The sequence below is a fragment of the Episyrphus balteatus genome, chromosome 1, assembly GCF_945859705.1.
Source record: "Episyrphus balteatus chromosome 1, idEpiBalt1.1, whole genome shotgun sequence".
Classification (NCBI taxonomy): Eukaryota; Metazoa; Arthropoda; class Insecta; order Diptera; family Syrphidae; genus Episyrphus; species Episyrphus balteatus.
Genome location: NC_079134.1, coordinates 131,124,886 through 131,137,000, shown reverse-complemented (window position 1 = coordinate 131,137,000; position 12,115 = coordinate 131,124,886). Strand labels below are relative to the sequence as shown.

Below are 12,115 nucleotides of genomic sequence, written 5' to 3'. Positions count from 1 at the left end.
TATCTATCCACATTTATCGATCCACATTCATCTATCCACATTTATCTATCCACATTTATCCATCCACATTTATCTATCGACATTTATCTATCCACATTTATCGATCCACATTTATCTATCCACATTCATCAATCCACATTTATCAATCGACATTTATCTATCGACATTTATCTGTCGACATTTATCTATCCACATTTATCTATCCACATTTGTCTATCGACATTTATCAATCCACATTTATCTATCCACATTTATCGATCCACATTTATCTATCCACATTTATCTATCCACATTTATCTATCCACATTTATCACTGTAGGTCCATGGGTTCTCAAACTGGGAGAACTTAAAGGTTAAAATCCAAAAACCCGATTATACCACTATCTATCGACATTTATCTATCGACATTTATCTATCGACATTTATCAATCCACATTTATCTATCCACATTTATCTATCGACATTTATCAATCCACATTTATCAATCCACATTTATCTATCCACATTTATCTATCCACATTTGTCTATCGACATTTATCAATCCACATTTATCTATCCATATTTATCGATCCACATTTATGTATCCACATTTATCAATTCACATTTATCTATCCACATTTATCGATCCACATTTATCGATTCACATTTATCAATCCACATTTATCTATCCACATTTATCGATCCACATTTATCTATCCACATTTACCGATCCACATTTATCTCTCCACATTTATCTATCCACATTTATCGATCCACATTTATCTATCCACATTTATCTATCCACATTTATCTATCCACATTTATCTATCCACATTTATCGATCCACATTTATCAATCCACATTTATCTATCCACATTTACCGATCCACATTTATCGATCCACATTTATCTATCCACATTTATCGATCCACATTTATCTATCCACATTTATCGATCCACATTTATCTATCGACATTTATCAATCCACATTTATCTATCGACATTTATCTATCGACATTTATCTGTCGACATTTATCTATCGACATTTATCAATCCACATTTATCTATCCACATTTATCTATCCACATTTATCGATCCACATTTATCAATCCACATTTATCTATCCACATTTATCAATCCACATTTATCTAGCGACATTTATCGATCCACATTTATCTATCCACATTTATCAATCCACATTTATCTATCGACATTTATCTAGAGACATTTATCTAGCGACATTTATCTATCCACATTTATCAATCCAGCTCCCAGAAGCTTTTTCGCACCCCCAACTTCCAACGCCTATATCTCGGGATTTTGAAAAAGGGTAAAATTTTTTTTTTGATACCCAAAGGTAACGGGGACTTTAACCTACATTTGGGTACAACTCCCATCACTGTAGGTCCACGGGTTCTCAAACTGGGAGAACTTAAAGGTTAAAAAAAAGTTTAGCCTGATGCTGAAAAAGTAGGCATGATATGGCGGTTTAACATGGAAGATGAGCTTTTTAAAAATCTAACAATGTGCAAAGCGTAAGCCCATGACACAAGCTACCATTTGGCATCACTGCCAAAAATTTCTCTCAAGCGGTTTAGCTTCCAGGAGCGTTCAAAGGTTCGGGGATTTTTCGAAAAAAACAATTTACCCGAACTTTAAACTGGATTTTCTCGGAATTTTGAAAAAAATCCAAAAACCCGATTATACCACTATCTATCGACATTTATCTAGCGACATTTATCTATAGACATTTATCTATCGACATTTATCTATCGACATTTATCTATCGACATTTATCTATCCACATTTATCTATCCACATTTATCCATCCACATTTATCAATCCACATTTATCTATCAACATTTACCGATCCACATTTATCTATCCACATTTATCTATCCACATTTATCGATCCACATTTATCTATCCACATTTATCGATCCACATTTATCTATCGACATTTATCAATCGACATTTATCTATCGACATTTATCTATCGACATTTATCTGTCGACATTTATCTATCCACATTTATCAATCCACATTTATCTAGCGACATTTATCTATAGACATTTATATGTCGACATTTATCAATCCACATTTATCTATCCACATTTATCTATCGACATTTATCGATCCACATTTATCTATCCACATTTATCGGTCCACATTTATCTATCCACATTTATCGGTCCACATTTATCAATCCACATTTATCTATCCACATTTATCAATCCTCATTTATCTAGAGACATTTATCTAGAGACATTTATCTGGCGACATTTATCTATCCACATTTATCGATCCACATTTATCGATCCACATTTATCGATCCACATTTATCAATCCACATTTATCTAGAGACATTTATCTAGAGACATTTATCTGGCGACATTTATCTATCCACATTTATCTATCCACATTTATCGATCCACATTTATCTATCCACATTTATCTATCCACATTTATCGATTATACCACTATCTATCGACATTTATCTAGCGACATTTATCTATAGACATTTATCTATCGACATTTATCTATCGACATTTATCTATCGACATTTATCTATCCACATTTATCTATCCACATTTATCGATCCACATTTATCGATCCACATTTATCAATCCACATTTATCTATCGACATTTATCTATCCACATTTATCGATCCACATTTATCTAGAGACATTTATCTAGAGACATTTATCTAGCGACATTTATCTATCCACATTTATCAATCCAGCTCCCAGAAGCTTTTTCGCACCTCCAACTTCCAACGCCTATATCTCGGGATTTTGAAAAAGGGTAAAAATTTTTTTTTGATACCCAAAGGTAACAGGGACTCTAACTTACATTTGGGTACAACTCCCATCACTCTAGGTCCACGGGTTCTCAAACTGGGAGAACTTAAAGGTTAAAAAAAAGTTTAGCCCGATGCTGAAAAAATAGGCATGATTTGGCTGTTTAACATGGAAGATGAGCTTTTTAAAAATCTAACAATGTGCAAAGCGTAAGCCCATGACACAAGCTACCATTTGGCATCACTGCCAAAAATTTCTCTCAAGCGGTTTAGCTTCCAGGAGCGTTCAAAGGTTCGGGGATTTTTCGAAAAAAACAATTTACCCGAACTTTAAAATGGATTTTCTCGGAATTTTGAAAAAAAAATCCAAAAACCCGATTATACCACTATCTATCGACATTTATCTAGCGACATTTATCTATCCACATTTATCTATCCACATTTATCAATCCACATTTATCTATCGACATTTATCTATCGACATTTATCTTGAGACATTTATCTGTCGACATTTATCTATCCACATTTATCTATCCACATTTGTCTATCGACATTTATCAATCCACATTTATCTATCCACATTTATCGATCCACATTTATCTATCCACATTTATCTATCCACATTTATCTATCCACATTTATCTATCCACATTTATCACTGTAGGTCCACGGGTTCTCAAACTGGGAGAACTTAAAGGTTAAAATCCAAAAACCCGATTATACCACTATCTATCGACATTTATCGATCCACATTTATCGATCCACATTTATCTATCCACATTTATCTATCCACATTTATCTATCCACATTTATCGGTCCACATTTATCTATCCACATTTATCGATCCACATTTATCTATCCACATTTATCGATCCACATTTATCAATCCACATTTATCTATCCACATTTATCTATCCACATTTATCTATCCACATTTATCGATCCACATTTATCAATCCACATTTATCTATCCACATTTATCGATCCACATTTATCTATCCACATTTATCTATCCACATTTATCGATCCACATTTATCTATCCACATTTATCAATCCACATTTATCTAGAGACATTTATCTAGCGACATTTATCTATCCACATTTATCTGTCCACATTTATCTATCCACATTTTTCGATCCACATTTATCTATCCACATTTATCAATCCACATTTATCAATCCACATTTATCTAGAGACACTTATCAATCCACATTTATCTATCCACATTTATCGATCCACATTTATCTAGAGACATTTATCTGTCCACATTTATCTATCCACATTTTTCGATCCACATTTATCTATCCACATTTATCAATCCACATTTATCTATCGACATTTATCTATCCACATTTATCTGTCCACATTTATCTATTCACATTTTTCGATCCACATTTATCTATCCACATTTATCAATCCACATTTATCTATCGACATTTATCTATCGACATTTATCTAGAATCATTTATCTAGCGACATTTATCTATCCACATTTATCAATCCAGCTCCCAGAAGCTTTTTCGCACCCCCAACTTCCAACGCCTATATCTCGGGATTTTGAAAAAGGGTAAAATTTTTTTTTTGATACCCAAAGGTAACGGGGACTTTAACCTACATTTGGGTACAACTCCCATCACTGTAGGTCCACGGGTTCTCAAACTGGGAGAACTTAAAGGTTAAAAAAAAGTTAAGCCCGATGCTGAAAAAGTAGGCATGATTTGGCGGTTTAACATGGAAGATGAGCTTTTTAAAAATCTAACAATGTGCAAAGCGTAAGCCCATGACACAAGCTACCATTTGGCATCACTGCCAAAAATTTCTCTCAAGCGGTTTAGCTTCCAGGAGCGTTCAAAGGTTCGGGGATTTTTCGAAAAAAACAATTTACCCGAACTTTAAACTGGATTTTCTCGGAATTTTGAAAAAAATCCAAACACCCGATTATACCACTATCTATCGACATTTATCTAGCGACATTTATCTATAGACATTTATCTATCCACATTTATCTATCCACATTTATCTATCCACATTTATCGATCCACATTTATCTATCCACATTTATCAATCCACATTTATCTATCGACATTTATCAATCCAAATTTATCTATCCACATTTATCTATCCACATTTATCTATCCACATTTATCGATCCACATTTATCAATCCACATTTATCGATCCACATTTATCTATCCACATTTATCTATCCACATTTATCTATCCACATTTATCCATCCACATTTATCTATCCACATTTATCTATCCACATTTATCTATCCACATTTATCTTACTTCAAATTTCTGCAAAACAGTCGGAACCAATGCAATGTGTTAAGGCTTAAGGCTGTATCCAAGTCTAGGAGATGAAGGGGGCCTCCAAGAAAATTTGGATACAGGGCCCCCAAAGGGCTAGTTACGCCACTGAACCAAATTATATTTTTCAAATGGCCTTCGACCTTCTTAATTTGAATCTAGAATTAGAATAGCTCTATCGTGTAAAGTTTTTGAGATATTGAATTTTCAACGTCCAAAACACTATTTGTGTGATGTTTTGGCATGGTAATATCTCAAAAACGTGATGTGATAGAGTTTTTTTTTGACTTCGGATTCGAGCTTAGCGCATAAAAAACCATTAAAAAAATATACTTTGATTTCTATAAAAAACACTTTTTGACTAGTGAAATCAACCAGGGCAGATAAAATCGAATGCCTTGTTCGATTTCACTAGTCAAAAAGTTTTTTTTTTAAGAAATCAAAATATATTTTTCTAATGGTTTTTTTGTGCGCTGAGCTCGAATCCGAAGTCAGAAAAATTCTGATTTTTTTTTACATCCGTCCACCATAACAAATTAATAAATTTTAAGAATAACAAGTGTTATACGACACGGCTATCATTCTTGTTTCAAGCTTCTCATAGCTTTTTTTAAGAGTAATTGGCTGGTTTTTACGAACTAATTTTGTATTTCTTTCCAATTTCACAGCAAGTTCATAAAACTCAGTTGTATCACTTCATTTGTATACTTTATTTCCATTTAACAATCTTAAAGCAAAAGTTTTCGTTGTGAAATGTAAAACGGAAACAATACAAAAAGGATATGTTTTGAATTATTAAAATGCTTAAATAAGTAATGTAACGTTTTCTTATGGAAATAATTCAATATTACAAAGTTGTTTCAATTGTTTTTGTAAATTTGGGTTATAAATTATTAAAAACAAATTATCCTTAAAATGTCGAAGGATAACATTCGGTTTTTCGAAAAGAAAAAAAAATTATATAATTAAAATATGACACTGAGAAAATGACATTTCCTTTTTAACAAAGTAAATTAAGTAACTTTTAAGTCACTTTTTTAAAGTTATTAACTGTCATAAATATAAAACATTAAGCTATAAATTCTGTTAAAATTAATCCCGAGGTCCTACGCATTTTTCTGAGGACATGATTTTCCTATATATGAATTTTATATTAGCCAGCCATAACAAGGTTGTTTAAACCTTAACTATGTCTCCAAACTATAACTCAATTTCATTTCTAGCATTACGTGCAAAAATCATAAAAAAAAACCGAACGAAAAAATTTATCACATCCATCAAGTTTATGGTAATCAGTTCTAAAGGTAACCAAAGAATTCTCAAAAGGATGTCGACATCCTTATGGCAGATACATATATAAATTTTCAGCCCAAAGAAAAAGCAAAGAAAACATTCATCTATAATATGCATCATATGTGAAAAATGGAGCTTTCCCAGCCAGCCAGCTAGTTTTAGTCAAAACATCCAGATTGATCCATAAATGGAAAATCACCGCTGACATACTGTTAGTTAGAGATCCTTTGCCGACTACGATGACGACGACGACAGAGACAACGTTGTCCTTGTCAACAAGGTATCAGTTAAGAATATTTTCTTGGCTTTTTCTATATCTAACAAGACCCTGGGAAGGTATTAAAAAAGTTTTTTTTTCTTATTTTTTTTTTGTTTTAACTTTCAGCTAGTTGTCTGGCATTGGGCAACGATAATCTGCAATTTTGACAGGAATTTACGATCCTGTTTGCTTGTCAATGTGTGGAATATGGGTGGCACTGATGGAGTGACTCTAAGGATTCATAAAAATGGAATTTCCAAGGAACTTCTATATAAATGATAAAAGTTTATGTTGGATATTTGTGTATGTGTATGTTCAAGGAGGATACACATCTTTGTGTATCTTAAGGATATTTTTTTTTTTTTCTTTGATTGTGTGGTGATGAATTTTTTAAGGTGAACATTCAGAGAAATCGAATAGCTTTCGATTGTGATTGAAATTCTGTTTATGGGTTCATTAAATAAATTTTTAATAAGTATAGGAATGTTTATTTGCATGAAGAAAATAATTTCAAGAGCAATTAAAATTGACATTTTGTAAAAAGAGTTTGGGTTATTTTGCGAAGAGGGATAATTTTTTTTTTTGGGTAAAAATCACCCATCATACCATTATTATTATACTATAATAATATTTAAGCCCAGTTAAGTATGGGTTCAACCTCGGAATTAATGCTAATTAATTTTTTTTTGCTCAATATTTTCGTTTGGCCCCCTAAAAATATTTCATGTTCCCAAGTCCTAATTTTCGAGGTCAAACTAACAGATGGAGATTTTCAAAATTAGCAATAATAGACAAAATGGTATTATATTATACAGATATGAAAGATGATTTTAAGGTCTTTTTACTTGCGATATTTGTAGACTAGACACTGTAGGGCAAGTTAAGATACATAATAAAATCGAACTCCAGTTAACAAGCAGACATATGATATTTCGATTATGGAGAATGCCAAAGAAGTAGGTCCGGGAATTCTGTCTGTCTGCCCGTCTGTAAGTACCTCGAGCTACAGCCTAAACTACTGGAGCCATTTTCTTTAAACTTGGTAGTTAACAGCTTTGGTGGGTGATTTTCTAGAGGATAAATTGAAATGTTTTTTTTTTACCAAAACTAACTGTAAAACGTTATATAAAAATTTTAAAAAAATTTCAAAAAACACATTTTTGGATTTTTTAAAAATATTTCAAATTTTTTTTTTGAAAAATCAATTTTTTGGAAATTTCGTTTTTATGCGTTGAATAATATGTTTTTAAATTGGCAAACCAACTTTTTTTTGGAAAATTTTTATATACATATAAAAAAATGTTTAAAAAAAAAACGGTTTTTTCCAAAAACTCTCTTTTCTATAAGAAATCATATGGCATACTTGGTTTTGTGTAAAAAAAAACGTGTGTGTACACATGTACACGCGACTGAAGTTTTACTTCTCACTTTTTTTTTTTGCAAAACTAGTCCAATAAATGAAGCTAAAAAAAAGGGGGTTACCCTACAAAAGGTCCGGTAGTTCTAAATTTTTGATATGTTGTTAGGTATGGTTAGTAGATAGAAAAACCAAATTTCCACAACCACGCCCCCTCCGCCCCCTTCAGCATCACCGAAAAACCATAGAAATCTGGCACTTTTTTCACTTTTATGCCCATAACTTTCTTCTGGTGCATTTTACTGAAAAAAAGTTGTTGGTAGACTTGTAGAAAACATAATTTCCTATGAAAATGACCTTGGTAGTATTTTTATACATCCAAAAACAACGAAGTTATGAAGCTTCCAAAAACATGTAAAATTTCGGATTTTGCAATATTTTCAGTTTCTTGTCACTTAACAGTGCTATAACTCTTTAACAATTGACTTTTACGCAAAAGTCTTCATAATCAATCTTATAGACAATTTAATTACCTAAAATAAAATGTAACCCACTTTGATTTTGTGAATCAAATAACCGAGTTAGGGCTAAAATAGTAAAAAAGTATTTTTGATAGTTTTAGAAAATTTTTTAATTATCCATTAAATGAAGGATTTGAATCCCACAAAAAGTCGGGTGGTTCTTATTCTATATTTAATCAGGTTCTAATGGTAGATTGAAAAAAAAATTCATAGCCACGCCCCCTCCGCCCCCTTAACCATACTCCAAAAACCAATTCTGCATTTTTTTCAGTTTTATGAAGTTTCATATATGAGTTGATGAGTTGACAAGTACGATTGAAGGAGGTTCAGCTTTATTGCTATATACAACAGGGTGGTCCTTAGGAACAAAAAATTGGGGACGTCCCCTAGAGTGGTTCCAAATCAGGAAAAAAAAGCCCTAATTTTTTCAAATTTGTATTCCTAACCCTTCCTGACCATATTTAATTAAGAAGTTTATATCAAAAATCCGCCATTTACCCAACACTGGACACAGAATATCGCCCTTGCTATAGTAACTTCTTATCAAAATAGGGCCAGGAAGGGTCAGAGATAAAAATTTAAAAAAAAATAGGGTATTTTTTTTCCTGATTTGGAACCAATCTAGGGGGCGTCGCACTCAATTTTCGAAAAAGAGTAAAATAAGGACCACCCTAATATACAACTATCAATCGGAAGTTGATACAAATTTAATTTTAATATCTTATTACTTAATTAAAAAAAGTTTTGAAAGCAGAGAATGGTCCTAGTCGTTATAAAGAAATCTAATTACAAAATTCCAGTTGACCAGTTTTCCTATAATTTTGGTTTAAAAACCCAAAATTACAGTATTTATCAACAATCGATTGACAGTTGTAAATCACAATACGGGTGATTATAAAATGGATAATAAAACAGTCAAATCCTGTTTGCCTAAGAAGTATGGAGAAGGTTAAAAGGTTGAGAGTAGTCAAAGCAGCCGCAGGCACAGTTTTGGAAGTCATTCGGTCTAAAGTTTACAATACAGATGAGTACCCTTACCCATCCTCTATTTTTTGAAACTGTAATACTGAAGAATAAGAGTGGCCCTTTGGATAAATGGAAAAGGAAATGTTTGGCCTTATCCCATGCTGTTAAAGCTGCTGCTCGTCCCCGATCCTTCCTTTCCCCCTTCAAACAAGAATAAGTGTATATGTATAGGAAGGTCCTGAGCTTCTCATTTATATGATTACATCCCTTGGCTTTTCATCAAATCACCACGAGGCGCAGCTACTTTAAGTTTCTACTATCATGCAACCACAACCACCCCTGATTCAACTCGAACGTAAGGATGCTTTCTTCCAGTTGCGCCAGAATTAGTATCTAAAGCAGGTACCATAGAGTTTCAAAGATTTTTGAGGAAGACATCGACTTACTATACCTAGGGCAGAGAACGTGTATGTACCTTCGAAAACCTGGGAGGATCAATTTATCTGATGAATTCTCCATTTTTCACATTCAATTCTATGGAGAACGTCTCATTCATGCCATAAGTGAATGTGACACCACCTCAAACATCTTTGTTTTCGGAAAAAAACAAATTTTGCAAAATGTTTCAAAAACCCCTCTGCTCTTGAAGCTGCAGAGAAGCTAAGGACCCAAATGCCAGAGATCAGAAAGTATCGGAGGCGGAAGAACATATCTTGTTGGCTTTATATGGAGAGGACAGTAGTCATATCTCTAAGCTCTCTTCGATATTTCAAATTTATGAGCAGTTCAACTAACTTAATTTGTGCAAACTACCGCGTACAACAGATCCAGCACACTTTCATTTCCTCCGGACTTATCACCAGATCATGGCGTGGATGGGTATTGAGAAAAACCTCTGAAATGGGGCTGGACGAGAGGATGCCACGTATTGCAACCCATTAAAACTGTGCAAGATCCTGCTCCCCAAAAATTGATGAAAGCTGTGTCATGCAAATACCTATGTGCCTAGATGCATGGGAGCTGGCAGATGCAGGAAAGAGGGACTTAAATGTTCCACATTCTGTAATTTTTGCTGTGGACAATCCTGTCAAAATCGTCCACTTGAATTTTTTATGAAGATGTCGACGAAGAAGATCAGATATCATCGATCAATTTGAAGAAAAATTCAACGAAGCCAACTTTTCTCATAATTCACCATCTTCAACTCCACCTATTACTTCTATATTTCCCCACCTGCTACCCCTTCCCCTCATAACGCAATTCTTTTACCTTCGTCCACTCATAGCCCACCGCTTTATAAGCGCATGAGATATTAAACTAGGTTATTAAGAAATACGACTTTTATTAAATAAAAACACTTACTATTACCTGGTTCTTATCAAAATAATAAAGTTATGCAAATGAATTCCCTACAAAAGGATTTTTGGCTAAAAATTAAAAATTGGGAAGTTATAGCGCTGTAAACAGGTAAGAAACTGAAAATAAAGAAAAACGGAAATTGTAACTTTTTTTTGAAAATTCTTAGTTTGGTGGATATTGGATGTGCAAGTTGTAGAAAATTTTGTGTTCTACAATTTTGCACATTAATTTTTCACATTTAAATGACCAGAAGGAAGCTATGGGCATAAAACTGAAAAAATGCAGAATTGGTTTTTGGGGTATGGTTAAGGGGGCGGAGGGGGCGTGGCTATGAATTTTTTTTTCAATCTACCATTAGAACCTGATTAAATATAGAATAAGAACCACCCGACTTTTTGTGGGATTCAAATCCTTCATTTAATGGATAATTAAAAAATTTTCTAAAACTACCAAAAATACTTTTTTACTATTTTAGCCCTAACTCGGTTATTTGATTCACAAAATCAAAGTGGGTTACATTTTATTTTAGGTAATTAAATTGTCTATAAGATTGATTATGAAGACTTTTGCGTAAAAGTCAATTGTTAAAGAGTTATAGCACTGTTAAGTGACAAGAAACTGAAAATATTGCAAAATCCGAAATTTTACATGTTTTTGGAAGCTTCATAACTTCGTTGTTTTTGGATGTATAAAAATACTACCAAGGTCATTTTCGTAGGAAATTATGTTTTCTACAAGTCTACCAACAACTTTTTTTCAATAAAATGCACCAGAAGAAAGTTATGGGCATAAAAGTGAAAAAAGTGCCAGATTTCTATGGTTTTTCGGTGATGCTGAAGGGGGCGGAGGGGGCGTGGTTGTGGAAATTTGGTTTTTCTATCTACTAACCATACCTAACAACATATCAAAAATTTAGAACTACCGGACCTTTTGTAGGGTAAAACTCCTTTATTTACTGGACTAAACTACAAATTTTATTTCTAATAACATTCATTAATTTCTAATAACATAGGGTAGAGTTGCCTATTTTCGGCCGTCTCCAGTTTCCGGCCACCTTTCGAAAAATCGTTATAACTAGTGATTTCGAAGGCGTTTATTCCAAATTTTCCCTCGTATGCTGTTCTAACAAATAAGAAAACAGCATAAGAACAAAATTTTGGAATAAACCCTATGAAATCCCTAGCTATAACGATTTTCCAAAAGGTGGCCGGAAACTGGAGACGGCCGAAAATAGGCAACTCTACCCTACCTAATAAGTTCAGGACTA

General features: G+C 33.1%; 1 long non-coding RNA gene across 1 annotated transcript; it reads left to right on the top strand.

Annotated features, from left to right (window-relative positions):
* Positions 1-6,207: 6,207 nt before the first annotated feature.
* On the top strand, positions 6,208-7,115 carry LOC129914837 (uncharacterized). Its single transcript, XR_008772251.1, has 3 exons — positions 6,208-6,397; positions 6,462-6,722; positions 6,772-7,115. It is a non-coding gene; the product is annotated as an uncharacterized LOC129914837 (long non-coding RNA).
* Positions 7,116-12,115: the final 5,000 nt, after the last annotated feature.